Raw genomic sequence first — 17429 nt, 5'->3', positions numbered from 1 at the left:
CCTTACAATATGAAAAATGTATTTTCTTATCTCACTCAGCCTGCAGTAATTCTCTAAATTATGGCATCTTTGACTCATCTGCCCCCTAGAACATGGGATGCAGTTAATGCTCAGAATAATTCTTCAAAGATATAAAAGAAGGAGAAGCGGGGTGGGGTTGGGGGGGAAATGTGAGGAACAAAGGACAAAGGGTGAAAAATAAAAAGGGTCATGTGTGACTACTGAATCAATAAATTAATTATTAATGAATTAACATCTACATAACTTGGTTAAAATTGGTAATGTCTAGCTCTGCCCTGTGGCAGTCAATTGGAGGTATCATTAGTATGTATAAAGAATGTGATGTGTGTCTGTTATCTGCAAGTGACAATATTGCACAGACAAATATGATAAATATACACAATTACAAAATGGATCTACCTAGTCTAAATTCTTTTTTACTTTTTCAGTTACATATGTTTTAGAAAAAAAGTACTATGTTATTTCTGAGGACTTTTGATATCACCATCTGAGTGTCAGAAGACTTTATTCTTTGTATTTATTTTTAAATGCAGATTTGTCCTTTGTCCTCTACCATATTTCTGGCTCATAATGGTTCATACTGATTATAAGTAGAAATAGTAATATATTATACGTAATAAATATAATTATAATAAATAAATAACAAATAGTAAATATAATTATAATAAATATAATGGTTAATATTTATCTTACACAACAATGTGCCAGACGTTGTAGACACACTACATAATTTATCATATTTATTCTTGCACAGTTTTTAGAATATAGATACCATTATTAACTCTTTTTCACTGATGGTGAAACTGAGACACAAAGATTCTGGGTCACTATTTTTCCTGAATGACATAGCAGGTTACTAACAGACCCCTGTTTTTAATCAGTACGTACATATATTCAACTAAACGTGAAATACATTTTAATACAACCTGAGAAAATCAAGTGTATATTACTTAGGTGGTAAATTTTAAATGCAATGCTTTGTTAAATTTTAGCCTTGATCTCTCACTGGATTTATACATTAGATGAGGCTTAGATTGGGATGGCTTCAGAATAAGAATTGTAAAATGTAATCAGATTTAAATAAAAATTATAGAAAATTAACTTTTTCATTTCAAATATCTTTCCCTATCTCAGCTTCTCAATGGTATTAAATACCTGTATTAAATATAAATTTTATGAATTTATAAATTTTCTTTTTAATCCAATTTTAGCCATATAGCTATATATGAATGGTTCTCATATATAAAAATTTAGTAGAACTTTTTGGATTGAAAATTTTGTAGGACTATTTGGATTAAAATGAGGCCCCATAAGTAAGTAGTATGAATTCTGGGAATGAGAAACATAAAATAAAGGTGCATGAAGCTTTATAAATATCTTTATTGATCTAATACTAGAAGGGAATCTACTATTTCCAGAAAAGCTGTCGTAAATCTGTACACAGGTGTGCCAAAGGAACTACTTGAGAACACAGGAAACGAATGTCTTTGTCTCCTCTTTTTTCAACATTCCTAGTGCCTTTGAATCACTTCCTCGAAGAGTTTCACTCAATGCTTTCATCCTACCTTAAGTACAAACAATCTACACAGCACACTTCTGATCTGTTTTGTTACCACACTATAAACTAATGGGTTGAGTACCGGTGTGAGGAAAAGAAAAATATTAGACATGGTGACATGGAGGAGAGGGGAATGGTACCTGCCTATCCTGTCGATCAAAGCTAAGGCAATAAGTGGGACATAGAAAATGAGGACAGTGAGAATATGGGAGACACAAGTGTTGAGGGCTTTAAAATGTCCCTCTCTGGAAGCAATGCCCAGGACTGTCTTCAAGATCAGGGCATAAGACAGAACAATAAAGACAGAGTCAACACCAAAGGACCAGAGAACCAAGGCAAGCCCATAGATGATATTGACATGAATGGACCCACAAGCTAGCTTCATCACATCAGGGTGGAAGCAGAATGAGTGGGACAGGATGATGTCCTCACAGAAGAGAAGGCGTTTGAGCAGGATGAGCAAGGGAGCCATCAGCGCCACTCCTAGAGTCATAGCAGCCAATGTTATCTGAGTAATGCGGGTGTGCATCAGGATAACAGTATAGTGCAGTGGGTTGCATATGGCCACAAAGTGGTCAAAGGCCATAGCCAACAGGATGGCTGACTCCATGGAAGAAGGTGTGGATGAAGAACAGCTGGGACAGGCAGCCATGGAACTCAACCTCTCAGTGATTGAGAAGAAAGACATTAAGTACAGTGGGCAGTGTAGATGATGACATGTCTGTATCAGTGGCTGCCAACATGGACAAGAATACATATTGAGGCTCATGAAAGCTGGGGTTCTTGTGTATTGCGTAGATGATGATGATGTTCCCCAGGATGGCAATCACATATATGATGCTCAATGGGATGGAGATCCAGGTATGAGCTCCTTCCAGGCCTGGGATTCCTGAAAGAAGGAAGAAGGGTGGCTGGTAGTGGCTACCATTGAACATAGACATGATGATTAAATCTGAAAAAAAAAAAAAAAAAAAAAGAGGTGGGAAAATTATGCAGTAATGTTAATTCAAGTTAATTCAATGGTCAAAGAAAGTGTCTAGAGGTAGAGGAAAACTAACATATCTGTTGCATACAGGAAAAAAATTTGAATAGGGTTAAATTCAGTTTAATTTTAAAAGCTTATATAGATAATATTTTAGGTAATTTATAATGGCTATCTTGTAGGCAATTTTGTAGATGCAATGGTAGCCTCAAGTACACTACTGAATAAGCTTATGCCAAAGAATTTTGAACAGAAATACTGAGAGAACAAATTAAGATTCACAAATTCAGTGGTTAATTTGGTCAATTTAAAACACACAGTGAGAAGCAGAGGGACAGAGATTGGCTAGCACACAGAAGGCTGGGCAAGTAGGTAGGAAGGCACACAGCGTCTGAACTGCAGATTATGTAATATTCACAGGCTCTCTCTCTGTACTGATGGTGTGGTTAGAAGCATGACAGTGGCCAGGCGTGGTGGCTCACACCTGTAACCCCAGCACTTTGGGAGGCTGAGGCAGGCAGATCACGAGGTCAGGAGATCGAGACCATCCTGGCTAACACAGCGAAACCCCGTCTCTACTGAAAATACAAAAAATTAGCTGGGCGTGGTGGCCGGCGCCTGTAGTCCCAGCTACTCGGGAGGCTGAAGCAGGAGAATGGCGTGAACCCGGGAAGTGGAACTTGCAGTGAGCCGAGATCGCGCCACTGTACTCCAGCCTGGGTGACAGAGCGAGACTCCGTTTCAAAAAAAAAGAAGCATGACAGTTGAGCTTTGAGCAAAGGAATCCTACAAGTGCAAAGGACCTGGAACCAACATTCACACTTGCTCTCTTAGACAAATGTGGAGGGAGGATCACTTGAGGCCAGGAGTTTGGGACTAGCCTGGCCAATATGGTGAAAACCTGTCTCTACTAAAAATACAAAAAATTAGCTGTGAATGGTGGTACACGCCTGTGGTCCCAGCTACTCAGGAGGCTGAGGCATGAGAATCACTTGAACCCGGGAGGTAGAGGTTGCAGTGAGCTGAGATCATGCCACTGCACTCCAGCCTGGGTGACAGAATGAGACATTGCCTCAAACAAAAACAAAAACAAAAACAAGAAAACAAACAAACAAACAAAAACTTTAATTCATCTGTTCCTACTGCTTTCTTTTAAAGATATTCATTTGTTAAATTATCTAAAATAAATATGAAAAATAGTACGCATACAGTGAAAGGGTAGTAAATGAGGACTTGAACAGTCACAAAAGAACTCAAGGAGAAATTGAAATATTATCTAGGAATTAAATGATAAAAAAACCTTTAATTTGAAGAGACAACATCAGGGATAATTCCATCATAAGAGCAAAGGTATGGAGATCAGAGTAAGTCTCGTTAGGAAAGGGCACTAATGATATTCTCCTGGATGGAATAAAGCATTATAAGCTGGAGGAATAGTAAAACAAGATGGAATAGGTGGTATGAAGTCTTGTTGGAGACCAGAATATGGTATAATTAAGATTCTACCAAGTATCACAATGCAAACTCACTATCATGAAAGAGAATTTGGATTAAGGGCAAACTCATTGAACACCCTTATATTAACTAAGAGGTCAAGTAGCAAGAATCTAAATAAGAGTGTTTGATCCACTAGGAAAAGACAGATAAAATATCATTTTTAAGGGAAAAACAACACAAGGATTTAATTAACTAGATACAAGGGATGAAGTCTCCCCTCCTCTCATTTTAAACCAAGATTTTTCACCTGGTTTCTTGATTTATAGAAAGAGCATTTCAGACAATTCATAGCAAGAGCTATCTTTTTTTAAGTTGTGAAAAAATACATTTTGAAAACATTTTAATTTACTTGCTAGCATTATCTCTAATGGCTTGTTCATAGTTAGATGCACTGGATTGAACACAGAGGTCGAAGGTAGTTATGGCAACGGAGACATGAACTCACTTGGAGGTAGTAACTATAATTTGGAATCAGTGAGGTCTATAATGGAAAGGATAATAAAGAGCCTTAGGGCTAATGATGCTCAGTAGATGTCCATATTCAGGAATTTGGAGTGGAGAAAAGAGTAATAAAGCCGAGGATACACAATAGTAAATTAAAAAGAAATAACTGAATAATGGAATGTCCTGGACATTAAGAAATGAGAGTTTCACTACAGAGATAGTCAATGTAACCAAATATTCTATAATTAAAGCTGGAGAACTAAGAAACTTTCCATGCTGTATTTGGTGATTAGAGCAGTTGTTGGTAAAAGCAGATTTAGGAGAACTTTGCACCCAGTGAGAAAAAAGGAGACATCTAGGAGTAAATGGGAAGTGAGAAACTGATACGATAAAAATGTAAGTTACAGCAAAAGCAGTTCTAGATAGTGTTATAAATAAGAGTTATGAAAGACAATTTCGAATAAGGTTTAGCAGCTTAAGCTCTGAAGTCAGATACACTCATATGAGAATCCTCCTTCCCTCTCCCTTCTAATATACAAGATTGCGATCTTAGACTAACTGCTTAAACCTCTGCTCCTCAGTATCCTCTTCTGTAAAATGTACCAACTGAAAATCTATCACACTGTCATTAGGGGAAGACTTCAAACTAGAAAGAAAAGAGAAGTTTGCACTATTTGAAGTAGGGGATGGTAAGAAAAGGGTAAAGTGAGTAAGGCTGAGGGGAATGAAGGGCATTTTGAAAAGAGTGAGCACTTTCCTTCAAAGTCTTAATTCTGGAAAGTCCTTCCATTGTGGAGTACAAGAGAATAAGTAAATTATTGAAGTTATAAACTTTGTTTTTTATCACTCTGCACACAAAATAAATGCTTTCTTTTCTACAGTATACCTGCACTTTCAGAAAATACACAGTGTAACACACATTTGCTGTGAGGGAGCCTGACTTAAAAAAAATGATACTTAAGCATGCAATCATATTCCTTCAAAAGTCAATTTAGGAATTTACGGCTGTGGAGCAATGGTTCCTCTGAATTATTCTTGAGTGCTTGGGGAGGGGAAAGTCTTTACTGGTTGTTATTAGAAGGGGGTAAGATGTCCTGGACCAGGCATGAGGTGCAATAATACTAAACTACCCAGTAACTCTCTTCCTGTATGTTTTCCTCAAGTATCCCTACAAAATAAAAATAGGTAGGATTCTCCTATACTTTCATAAGAGGGGATAAGTAGCACTATTTTAAATGATCTGTGTTACATTTAATGTTTGAGTAATTCAGAAAAACCTCTATTCAGTTCCTGCCATGGTAAGTAATTCAGTATAGGAAGTTTTAGAAAGAGAAAATGGATGATGGGGAGGCTGTGGAAAATTGAGATGTTAAAAAAATTAAGAAGTACATTAGCTTCAGAGCAGTACTTCAGAGTTTGGACAGAAACAAAACTAAAGGCTAAAACTGGTAAACAAAAGAGAGAACAATGTGAGGGAGCAAGCAATGTTAATGGTTTGGTTACCTTAAATTCAGCCACTATAAGAGTGTTGTTACTTCCAGCTTTAACTAGTATATTCCTATCTCCCATGAACTTCTGCTAAGCTGTGATGATTTACTGCTTTCAGTTATTTATATGTAAAGTCTACTTAGAAAAGTTCTAGGTCATATTTGTGGCCAAAACCCCTAGGAAAGGCAATAGTATCTTACAAGACCATAGACAGTCTTGTAACATTTATTTCTCATCCAGCTGGAAAAGTCAAATGCAGCGAAAAGGCCATTTTCCTCTTCCACATCCTTTGAGGAGTATCCAGGGCTTGTGATGTCTCAGAGGACTACAAAATCCCTAAGAGAATGAGATTGGGAAACTGTAAGTAAGGGAATTGACTCAACAAAATATCCCTTATTCTCCTTGAACAGAATCATGATTAGCCTAAATGGCTAAATCCATAGTGAGATTTAAAGTGGTCTTAGTCTTTGTGTGTGTATGCAAATGTGTGTGTGTGTGTGTGTATGTGTACAGCTGGAAGGGTGGGTGTGAGGACAAGGGATTAGAATTTATTTTGAGTTAAAATTCTTTTTCAAGTAATTAACGTCTTTCAAAACTTCAATCTCATTTTATATATATATTTTTTTTTGTTTGTTTATTTGTTTTGTTTTGTTTTTGAGATGGAGTTGCCTAGGCTGGAGTGCAATGGCTTGATCTCAGCTCACTGTAACCTCCACCTCCCAGGTTCAAGGGATTCTCCTGCCTCAGCCTCCTGAGTAGCTGGGATTACAGGAGCCTACCACCACGCCCAGCTAATTTTTTGTATTTTTAGTAGAGACAGGGTTTCACCATGTTGGCCAGGATGGTCTTGATCTCCTGACTTCAGGTGATCCACCCACCTCACCCTCCCGAAGTGTTGGGATTACAGGGGTGAGCCACCGTGCCTAGCCTCATTAAATTTCTAATATAAAAAATAGCCACATTAAAAAAAACACAAATATATAGACTTTAGTCCAGCCTGATCAATTTTAATAGAAAAATTAAAGAGCAGTTTTCTTTTGCATGAATAAAAAGACTGCAAGACTGTTGAAGAAGCATTCCCCCAAGCAAACATATATACAAAAAAAAAACTATATCAACTGTTATTTTTCAGTCTTCCTTCAGTTCCTACACTCACAAGATGTTGAAACAAATAGAGATTGCAGAGACCATGAAATAGCTCTCATTTTATAACTATGAGAACTGAGCAAGGACATTTATTTCCCAGGTTAATGCATGTTTTTAATGAAGTTAAGAATATTGTTTTTAATGAAATTAAAAATATATCTCCACATTTCTTGACTAAATTTAGTGTTGAGCATCAATGAGTGCAATGGTTGAAAAGCATATATTCTGTAGCCAGACTGCCTGGAGTCAAAGCTTGGCTTATCTTCAGTGTACTTTAATAGATTATTTAAACTCATTGTGCCTTTGTTTGCTTATATGTAAAATGGATATCTATGAGTAATAGATTATTTGTGAGCAATCAAGTGTTGATATATGTAAAGAATATAGTGCATTTGACAATGTTGAACTTTACTTGGGGCCTTCTATCCTGGAAAACAGTATAGATTAAGAAATTCCAGCCACCTTTGTGTTCAGGGAAACTGCTTACTACAAGGAACTACTCTTCTCCCTGTGACTCAGATAACATTGAGGGATGCCCTCTCCCCTTTTTTTCTACCTGTGAGAAAGCCAGATACAAAACACCCAAATTCCAATGCTTTGCCTCATGAATGATTAGCTGAACTGTTTTGTCTCCACTGATCAATCACAACATAAAGGGCTTGTAGACCAAACTTTGGTCCAACTTGTCCTCCTTCTTCAAGCTTCTTCCCTTTGACCCACCCATAGCCTGAGCCAGTACACAGTTCCTCTAGAGAACAGGCTGGACTCAAAGGAAAACATTCTCTGATTTACTATCCAGTCACACCATACCACCCTTTCAACCCACTTCCTCATACCGGAATTCTTTTTTATTATTATTATACTTTAAGTTCTGGGTTACATGTGCAGAACGTGCAGTTTTGTTACACAGGTATACATGTGTCATGGTGGTTTGCTGCACCCATCAACCCATCACCTACATTAAGTATTTCTCTTAACACTATGGGGAAAAGAAAGAGAGATCAGACTGTTACTGTGTCTGTGTAGAAAGAAGTAGACATAAGAGACTCCATTTTGTTCTGTACTAAGAAAAATTCTTCTACCTTGAGATGCTGTTAATCTGTAACCCTACCCCCAACCCTGTGCTCCCTGAAACAAGTGCTGTGTCAACTCAGGGTTAAGTGGATTAAGGGCTGTTCAGGGTGTGTTTTTTTAAACAAATGCTTGAAGGCAGCATGCTTGTTAACAGTCATCACCATTGTCTAATCTCAAGTACCCAGAGACACAATACACTGCAGAAGTTCTCAGGGACCTCTGCCTAGGAAAGCCAGGTATTGTCCAAGGTTTCTCCCCATGGGATAGTTTGAAATATGGCCTCATGGGAAGGGAAAGACCTGACTGTCCCCCAGCCTGACACCCGTAAAGAGTCTGTGCTGAGGAGGATTAGTACAAGAGGAAGGAAGGCCTCTTTGCAGTTGAGATAAGAGGAAGGCATCTGTCTCCTGCTCATCCCTGGGCAATGGAATGTCTCCCTGTAAAGCCCAATTGTATATTCCATCTACTGAGATAGGGGAAAATGACCTTAGGGCTGGAGGTTGGACATGCTGGCAGCAATACTGCTCTTTAAGGCATTGAGATGTTTATGTATATGCACATCAAAAGCACAGCACTTTTTTCTTTACCTTATTTATGATGCAGAGACATTTGTTCACATGTTTTCCTGCTGACCTTCTCTCCACTATTACACTACTGTCCTGCCACATCCCCCTCTCTGAGAAACACGTAATAATGATCAATAAATACTAAGGGAACTCAGAGGCCAGGGCTGGTGCAGGTCCTCTGTATGCTGAGCGCCGATCCCCTGGGCCCATTTTTCTTTCTCTATACTTTGTCTCTGTGCCTCTTTCTTTTCCAAGTCTCTTGTTCCACCTAATGAGAAATGCCCACAGGTGTGGAGGGGCAACCCACCCCTTCATCTGGTGCCCCAAGTGGGTGCGTTTCTCGAGGGTGAAGGTACGCTCAAGCATATTCATTAAGGACAAGTCGATGAGAGATCCCGAGTATGTCTACAGTCAGCCTTGTGGTAAGCTTGTGTGCTTGGAAGAAGTTAGGGTAAAACAGGGCAAACTAAAAGTAAATATGCCTCTTATCTCAGCTTTATTAATATTCTTTTAAAAATAGGGGGAGTTAGAGTCTCTACAAAAAATCTAATCAAGCTATTTTTAACAACAGAATAATTTTGCCCATGGTTTCCAGAACAGGGAACTTTAGATCTAAAAGACTGGAAAAAAATTGGCAAAGAATTAAAACAAGCAATTAGGGAGAGTAAAATCATCCCACTTACAGTATGGAATGATTGGGCCATTATTAAAGCAGCTTTAGAACCGTTTCAAACAGAAGAAGATAGCGTTTCAGTTTCTGATGCCCCTGAAAGCTGTGTAATAAATTGCAAAGAAGAGGCAGGGAGAAAATCACAGAAAGAAATGGAAAGTTTACATTGCGAATATGTAGCAGAGCCAGTAATGGCTCAGTCAATGCAAAGTGTTGACTATAATCAATTACAGGAGGTGATATATCCTGAAATGTTAAAATTAGAAGAAAAAGGTCCAGAATTAGCTGGGCCATCAGAGTCTAAACCACAAGGGCCAACTCCTCTTCCAACAGTTCAGATGTCTGTAACATTACAACCTCAAATGCAGGTTAGACAAGTACAAACTCCAAGAGAATATCAAACAGAGAAAGATAGAGTCTCTGTCATGGCAATGGCAATCCAAATACAGTATCCACAATATCAGCCAGTAGAAAATAAGACCCAACCGCCATTAGCCTATCAATACTGGCCGCCTGCCGAACTTCAGTATCGGCCACCCCCAGAAAGTCATTATGGACATCCAGGAATGCTCCCAGCACCACAGGGCAGGGCACCATACCCTCAGCCGCCCACTATGAGACTTAATCCTACCGCACCACCTAGTGGACAGGTTTGTACATTACATAAAATTATTGATAAGGCAAGAAAGCAAGGAGATACTGAGGCGTGGCAATTCCCAGCAATATTAGAACGGATACCACCTGGAGAAGGGGCCCAAGAGGGAGAGCCTCCCATAGCTGAGGCCAGATATGAGTCTTTTTCTATAAAAATGCTAAAAGATATGAAAGAGGGAGTAAAACAATATAGACCCAACTCCCCTTATATGAGGACATTATTAGATTCCATTGCTCATGGACACAGACTCATTCCTTATGATTGGGAGATTCTGGCAAAATTGTCTCTCTCACCCTCTCAATTTTTACAATTTGAGGTTTGGTGGCTTGATGGGGCACAAGAACAGGTCCAAAGAAATAGGGCTGCCAATCCTCCAGTTAACATAGATGAAGATCAACTATTAGGAACAGGTCAAAATTGGAGCACCGCTAATCAAAAAGCAATAATGCAAAATGAGGCCATTGAACAAGTTAGAGCTATCTACCTTCGGGCCTGGGAACAAAAATCCAAGACCCAGGAACCGCCTGCCCCTCATTCAATACTATAAGACAAGGCTCTAAAGAGCCCTATCCTGATTTTGTGGCAAGGCTCCAAGATGTTGCTCAAAAGTCACTTGCCGATGAGAATGACCGTAGGTCATAGTGGAGTTGATGGCATATGAAAACGCCAATCCTGAGTGTCAGTCAGCTGTTAAGCCATCAAAAGGAAAGGTTCCCACAGGATCAGATGTAATCTCAGAGTACGTAAAAGCCTGTGATGGAATTGGAGGAGCTATGTATAAAGCTGTGCTTATGGCTTAAGCAATAAAGGGAGCTGCTTTAGGACAAGTTAGAACATTTGGGGAAAAATGTTTTAATTGTGGTCAAATTGGTCATCTAAAAAAGAATTGCCCAGTCTCAAATAAACAAAATGTAACTATTCAAGCTACTACAACAGGTAAAGAGCCACCTGACTTATGTCCAAGATGTAAAAAAGGAAAACATTGGGTCAGTCAATGTCGCTCTAAATTTGATAGAAATGGGCAACCATTGTCAGGAAATGAACAGAGGGGCCAGCCTCAGGCCCTGCAACAAACTGGGGCATTCCCAATTCAGCCCTTTGTTCCTCAGGGTTTTCAGTGACAACAACCCCACTGTCCCAATTGCCTCAGGGAATAAGCCAGTTACCACAGTACAACAATTGTCCCCTGCCACAAGCAGCAGTGCAGCAGTAGATTTATGTACTATACAAGCAGTCTCTCTGCTTCCAGGGGAGCCCCCACAAAAAATCCCCACAGGGGTATATGGCCCACTGCCTGAGGGGACTGTAGGACTTATCTTAGGAAGATCAAGTCTAAATCTAAAGGGAGTTCAAATTCCTACTGGTGTGGTTGATTCAGACTATAAAGGCAAACTTCAATTGGTTATTAGGTCTTCAATTCCTTGGAGTGCCAGTCCAGAGACAGGATTGCTCAATTATTACTCCTGCCTTATATTAAGGTTGGAAATAGTAAGATAGAACAGGAGGGTTTGGAAGCACTGATCCGACAGGAAAGGCTGCATATTGGGCAAGTCGGGTCTCAGAGAACAGACCTGTGTGTAAGGCCATTATTCAAGGAAAACAGTTTGAAGGGTTCGTAGACACTGGAGCAGATGTCTCTATCATTGCTTTAAATCAGTGGCCAAAAAATTGGCCTAAACAAAAGGCTGTTACAGGACTTGTCGGCATAGGGACAGCCTCAGAAGTGTATCAAAGTACTATGATTTTACATTGTTTAGGGCCAGATAATCAAGAAAGTACTGTTCAGCCAATGATTACTTCAATTCCTCTTAATCTGTGGGGTCAAGATTTATTACAACAATGGGTTGCGGAAATCACTATGCCCGCTCCATTATACAGCCCCACAAGTCAAAAAATCATGACTAAGATGGGATATACACCAGGAAAGGGACTAGGAAAAATGAAAATGGCATTAAAGTCCCAATTGAGACTGAAAGAAATCAAGAAAGAGAAGGAAGAGGGTATCGCTTTTAGGGGTGGCCACTGTAGAGCCTCCTAAACCTATTCCATTAACTTGGAAAACAGAAAAACTGGTATGGGTAAATCAGTGGCTGCTACCAAAACAAAATGGAGTCTCTTATGTCTACTTCTTTCTACACAGACACAGTAACAGTCTGAGCTCTCTTTCTTTTCCCCACAAATACTATCCCTCCCCTAGCCCCCCACCCCCCGACAGGTCCTAGTGTGTGATGTTCCCCTCCTTGTGTCCATGTGTTCTCATTGTTCAACTCCCACTTATGAGTGAGAACATGCAGTGTTTGGTTTTCTGATCTTATGATAGTTTGCTGAGACTGATGGTTTCCAGCTTCATCCATGTCCCTGCAAAGGACACAAACTCATCCTTTTTATGGCTGCATAGTATTCTATGGTGTATATGTGCCAAATTTTCTTAATCCAGTCTATCATTGATGGACATTTGGGTTGGTTCCAAGTCTTTGCTATTGTGAATAGTGCCGCAATAAACATATGTGTGCATGTGTCTTTATTGTAGAATGACTTATAATCCTTTGGGTAAATGCCCAGTAATGGGATGGCTCATACCTGAATCATTCTAGACTTCTTTACTCCTCTCTATAAAGGAAAATTCACTTTGATTAATCCTTAAGACACTTGCAATCTGTTGGTCACAGGTCTATCCACCCTCTCCTATAGTCCGTTTCCTCCCTTTGCAATTATTTTCTAAAATAAGGTCCTTACTCATCCCATATTTTTTGTATGTATAAATTTCCTGGTTCATAATAAACACTATAAAGGGGCTACTTATTATATTTACAATGTGCTATTTTTATTTTTAGAAAAATTAAAACTTCATTAGCTAGGTTTCCAGACTTTCTATTTATACATAATAGAAGATATTTTGGGGGTACATGGAATATTTTGATGCATGCAAACAATGTGAAATGAGCAAATTAGGGTAATTGGAATATCTAACATCTGAAACATTTATCTTTTCTGTATATTGAGGACATTCAATTTTCTCTCCTAGTTATCTTGGACTATACAATAAATCTTTATTATCTATAGTCACCCTACTCTACTATCAAATATTAGATCTTATTCATTCTATCTGATTGTATTTTGGTACCTGTTAACCAACCTTTAATCACCCCTCCCCACTACCGGTCCAGCCTCTGGTAACCACTAATCTCCTCTCTACCTCCATGAGATTCACATTTTTAGCTCCCACATATGAGTGGGAGCATGCAATATTTATCTTTCTGTGCCTTATGTATTTTACCTAACATAATGACTTCCAGTTACATCCATGTTGCTTCAAAAGACAGGATTTCATTATTTTTTATGGCTGAATAATATTCCATTATATATGTGTGTGTATATATATCATATATATCTCATACATCTCATATATATGTCATATATATCATATATATCTCATATAGGTCATATATATCTCATATATGTCATATATATCATATATATCATATATATCTCATATATATCACATATATCATATATCTCATATATATCATAGATATCTCATATATATCATATATACATATATATATATATATATATCACATTTACTTTACCCATTTTACCCATTGATGAACACTTAGGTTGATTCAATATCTTGGCTATTGTGCATAGTAGTACAAAAAATATGGGAGGGCAGATATCTCTTTGATAAACTGATTTCCTTTCTTTTGCATATATACTCAGCAGTGGGACTGCTGGGTCATATGGTAGTTCTATATTTAGTGTTTTGAGAAACCTGCGTAGTGTTTTTCATAGTGGTGTTACTAATTCACATTCCTACCACAGTGTATACGAGTTCCCTATTCTATACATCCTTGCCAGCATCTGTGTGTGTGTGTGTGTGTGTGTTTGATAAAAGTAATTGTAATTAGGGTAAGATGATATCTCATTGTGGTTTTGATTTTCATTTCCCTGATGGTTCGTGATATTGAGCATTTATTCAAATATCTGTTGGTCATTTGTATGTCTTATTTTGAGAAATATTTATTCAGATTTTTTGCTTACTTTTTAATTGTATTCTTTTTTTTGGCTATTGAGTTGAGTTCTGTGTATATTCTTGTTTTAATGCCTCATCAGGTGGATAATTTGCAAATATTTTCTTTCATTCTGGTATGCTGTCTTTTCATTTTTTTTTCCTTTGCTGTGCCAAAGGGTTCTAGTTTGTTATAATACCATTTGTCTATTTCTGCTTTTGTTGCCTGTGTTTTTGAGGTCTTACCTGAAAAATCTTTGCCCAAACGAGATTCTGAAGCATTTCCTTTATGTTTTAGTTTTTTCAGCACCATTTACTGAAGAGACTGTCCTTTCACCAATGTATGCTTTTGGTGACTTTGTCAAAAATGATTTAGCTGTAAATGCATGGAATTATTTATGAGTTCTCTCTTCTGTTCCTTTGCTCTATGTGTCTGTTCTTATACCTATATCATGCTATTTTGGTTATTATGGCTTTGTTGTATATTTTAAAGTCCAGTAATGTGACAGTTTGTTTCTGGGTCATTTGTGGTTCCATACAAATTTTAAGATTACTTTTTCTATTTCTATGAAGAATGTCATTCATATTTTGATAGGGATTGCATTAAATCTGTAGATTGCTTTAGGTAGTGTGAATATTTTACAATATTAATTCCTCCAATATATGAGCATGAAATATCTTCCCACTTTTTAATTTTCTCTATAATTTATTTCATCAGAGATCTATAGTTTTCCTTGTAGAGAACTGTCACATCTTTCATTAACTTTATTCCTAGGCGTTTTATATTTTTGTAGCTATTGTAAAGGACTTTGTTTATATTGTTTACTGTTGACACACAGATAATGCTTTTGTATTTTGATTTTGTATCCCTCAACCTTACTTAAATTGTTTATCAATTCTAAGAGCTTTCTGGTGGAGTCTTTAGGTTTCTATAAATATTAAATTATGTCATCTTCAAATAAAATTATATCATCTGCTAATTTTACTTCTTCCTTTCCAAATTAGATTCCCTTAATTTCTTTTCTTGCCTGTTTGCTCTAGCTAGGACTTCCAGTACTCTGTTGAATAAAAGTGGTGAAAGTCTTCATTCTTGTCTTTTTCCAGATCTTAGAGAAAAAGGTTTTAATTATTTCCCATTAAGTATTATGATAGCTGTGGTTTTGTCATATGTGGTGTTTCTTTTTTTCAGGTATCCTATTTCTAAAACCAGTTTGTTGAGAATTTTTATTATAAAGGATGCCCAGTTTCATTCGGCCACTCTATATCTTCTAATACAAAACGTTATTCCACTTACATTCAATATTAACATTGATATGTAAGGACATACTTCTGCCACTTTGTTACTTTTTTCCCAGTTGTTTTGGTAACTAACTCCGTTTCCTACTGTCTTATTTTGTGGATAAATGATTTCTTCTGGTTATATGTTTTCGTTGATTATTTTTAATTTCTATTGTGTCCATTGTAGGTTTTTGCTCTGTAATTACCATGAGGCTTACAAAAAAAGTTTTATAGGCATAAGAAGTTTTTTTAAACGGATGACAACTTAACTTTGATCATTTCTTTATTTGATTAAATAAACAAATAAAAAAAAACAAAGCTCTAAACTAAATTCCATTCCTCCACCCATATTTTGACTTCTGTTTCTCTGAATTTAATACTTTTTACATTGCCTATCTCTTAAGAAAGTGCTGTAGTTATTATTTTTGATAGGTTTGTCTTTTGGTTTTCATGCTAGAGATGTGTGTGGATTATACTGGCTCATTGCTTTGTCCATTTGAGAAGGTCTTGGTTCCCTGATTTCTATTGTTTCCTGTGGATTTATATCTATGGCAGCATATTAAAAGATTATTTATTCCAATCTTCACCACCTGGCTTGTTTTGTATTTCTGGGCTATATTTGCTTACAGATCTTTGCAGTTTTCCTGTTGAATTCCCTTAACTCTAGAGCCCTGCCTCCTTTTCAGCACTGGATGGCACCTTAAGCCTAGGTTTGCCCCAGGTCTCACACCATTTGGAGCACTGACAGTCTAGGGTAACGAGGAAACCAGAGAGGATACCCTGGGCCTGTCAGAAGGCTGGCCAGGGGTTCACTCCCAAAGGGCTCATGGAGCAGCAAGGTGCTGCTGAAGAGCCTAACTTGGCGTCTCTGTTGGCTGCAATAAGGAGCAGAATTTCAAACCTTGGACTGGAGAAGGGGTGGGGAGGGTGGCGGGGGCTGGGCTTGAGTTGTGGGAAGAACAGAAGTTAACAGTCTGTGTTTGCTGGTTCCACTTCACTTTTTACCTCTAGCTGTCCTCAAGGTTTTTTCTTCCTGTGGGCACTTGATATGCTTCCTGTAGGCTGAGGTAGGAATTGTTTTCATGGGAAGAAACCCAAGATGTTGGGGGAGCTGGCTGTCTTCCTGATCTCAATTTTTCCAGTGTAGAAACTAGGTCCAAGAGGAGTTTTCCACAGAGTGCCTGACAGACTGGGGAAGTGGCATCACTGATAAAGAGGTTTGTTTATCTTACCATCTGCTCAAAGATTTGCACACTTCTCTGGCCCCTAGGATTGTCTCAGCCAGAAACTTGAGTTCTGAGACATTTCTGGTGATAATTGTGGCCTGGATATTTGGTTTCAGTTTTCTGTGGCAGAGAGGAAAGCCAGATTGCTTACACTCCACTATTTTGGTGACTCCACTGCAGCTTACAGACTTTTGATCTAAGATATTCAATGAATTACATTTACATATAAATATTTAGCTTATTATTAGGTCGTTGCAAAAGTAATTGCTGTTTTTGCCATTTTTTTTTTTGCAAAAACAGCTATTACTTTTGACCAACCTAATAAAATAGCATAACAGATTTATAAGTTTTAAATGAAAAGTTATGAAAACAGGCCACTCATGGCGGCTCACACCTACAATTCAAGCACTTCAGGAGGCCAAGGTGGGAGGATTGCTTGAGGCCAAGAGTTTAAGACTAGCTTGGGTAACATAGTGAGGCTCCATTTCTACAAAAATAAAAATTAAATATTAGCCAGGTGTGGTGGCTTGCACCTGTATTCACAGCTACTTGGGAGGCTGAGACGGGAGGATTGTGTGAGCACAGGAGGTCAAGACTGCAGTGAACAGTGATCATGCCACTGCACTCCAGCCTAGGCAACAGCAATAGCAACAACAAAAATTATGAAAACAGTATACAGACATTGTCATTTTATTATGCTTCACTTTATTGCATCTCACAGATACTTCATTTTTCACTAATTGAAAGTTTGTGGCAACCTGCATCAAGCAAAAGATTCAGCCCTATTTTTTCAATAACATGTGCTCACATTGTGT

At 38.0% G+C, this 17429-nt stretch overlaps 1 pseudogene; it reads right to left on the bottom strand.

Annotated features, from left to right (window-relative positions):
• Window positions 1-1577: 1577 nt before the first annotated feature.
• LOC129008670 (olfactory receptor 51I2-like) lies at window positions 1578-2520 on the bottom strand (annotated as a pseudogene).
• Between the last annotated feature and the right edge of the window lie 14909 nt (window positions 2521-17429).

This window comes from Pongo pygmaeus, chromosome 9 (assembly GCF_028885625.2).
Source record: "Pongo pygmaeus isolate AG05252 chromosome 9, NHGRI_mPonPyg2-v2.0_pri, whole genome shotgun sequence".
NCBI classification, from domain to species: Eukaryota; Metazoa; Chordata; class Mammalia; order Primates; family Hominidae; genus Pongo; species Pongo pygmaeus.
The sequence above is the reverse complement of the archived record's forward strand: the minus strand, read 5'-3'. Positions and strand labels throughout refer to the sequence as shown.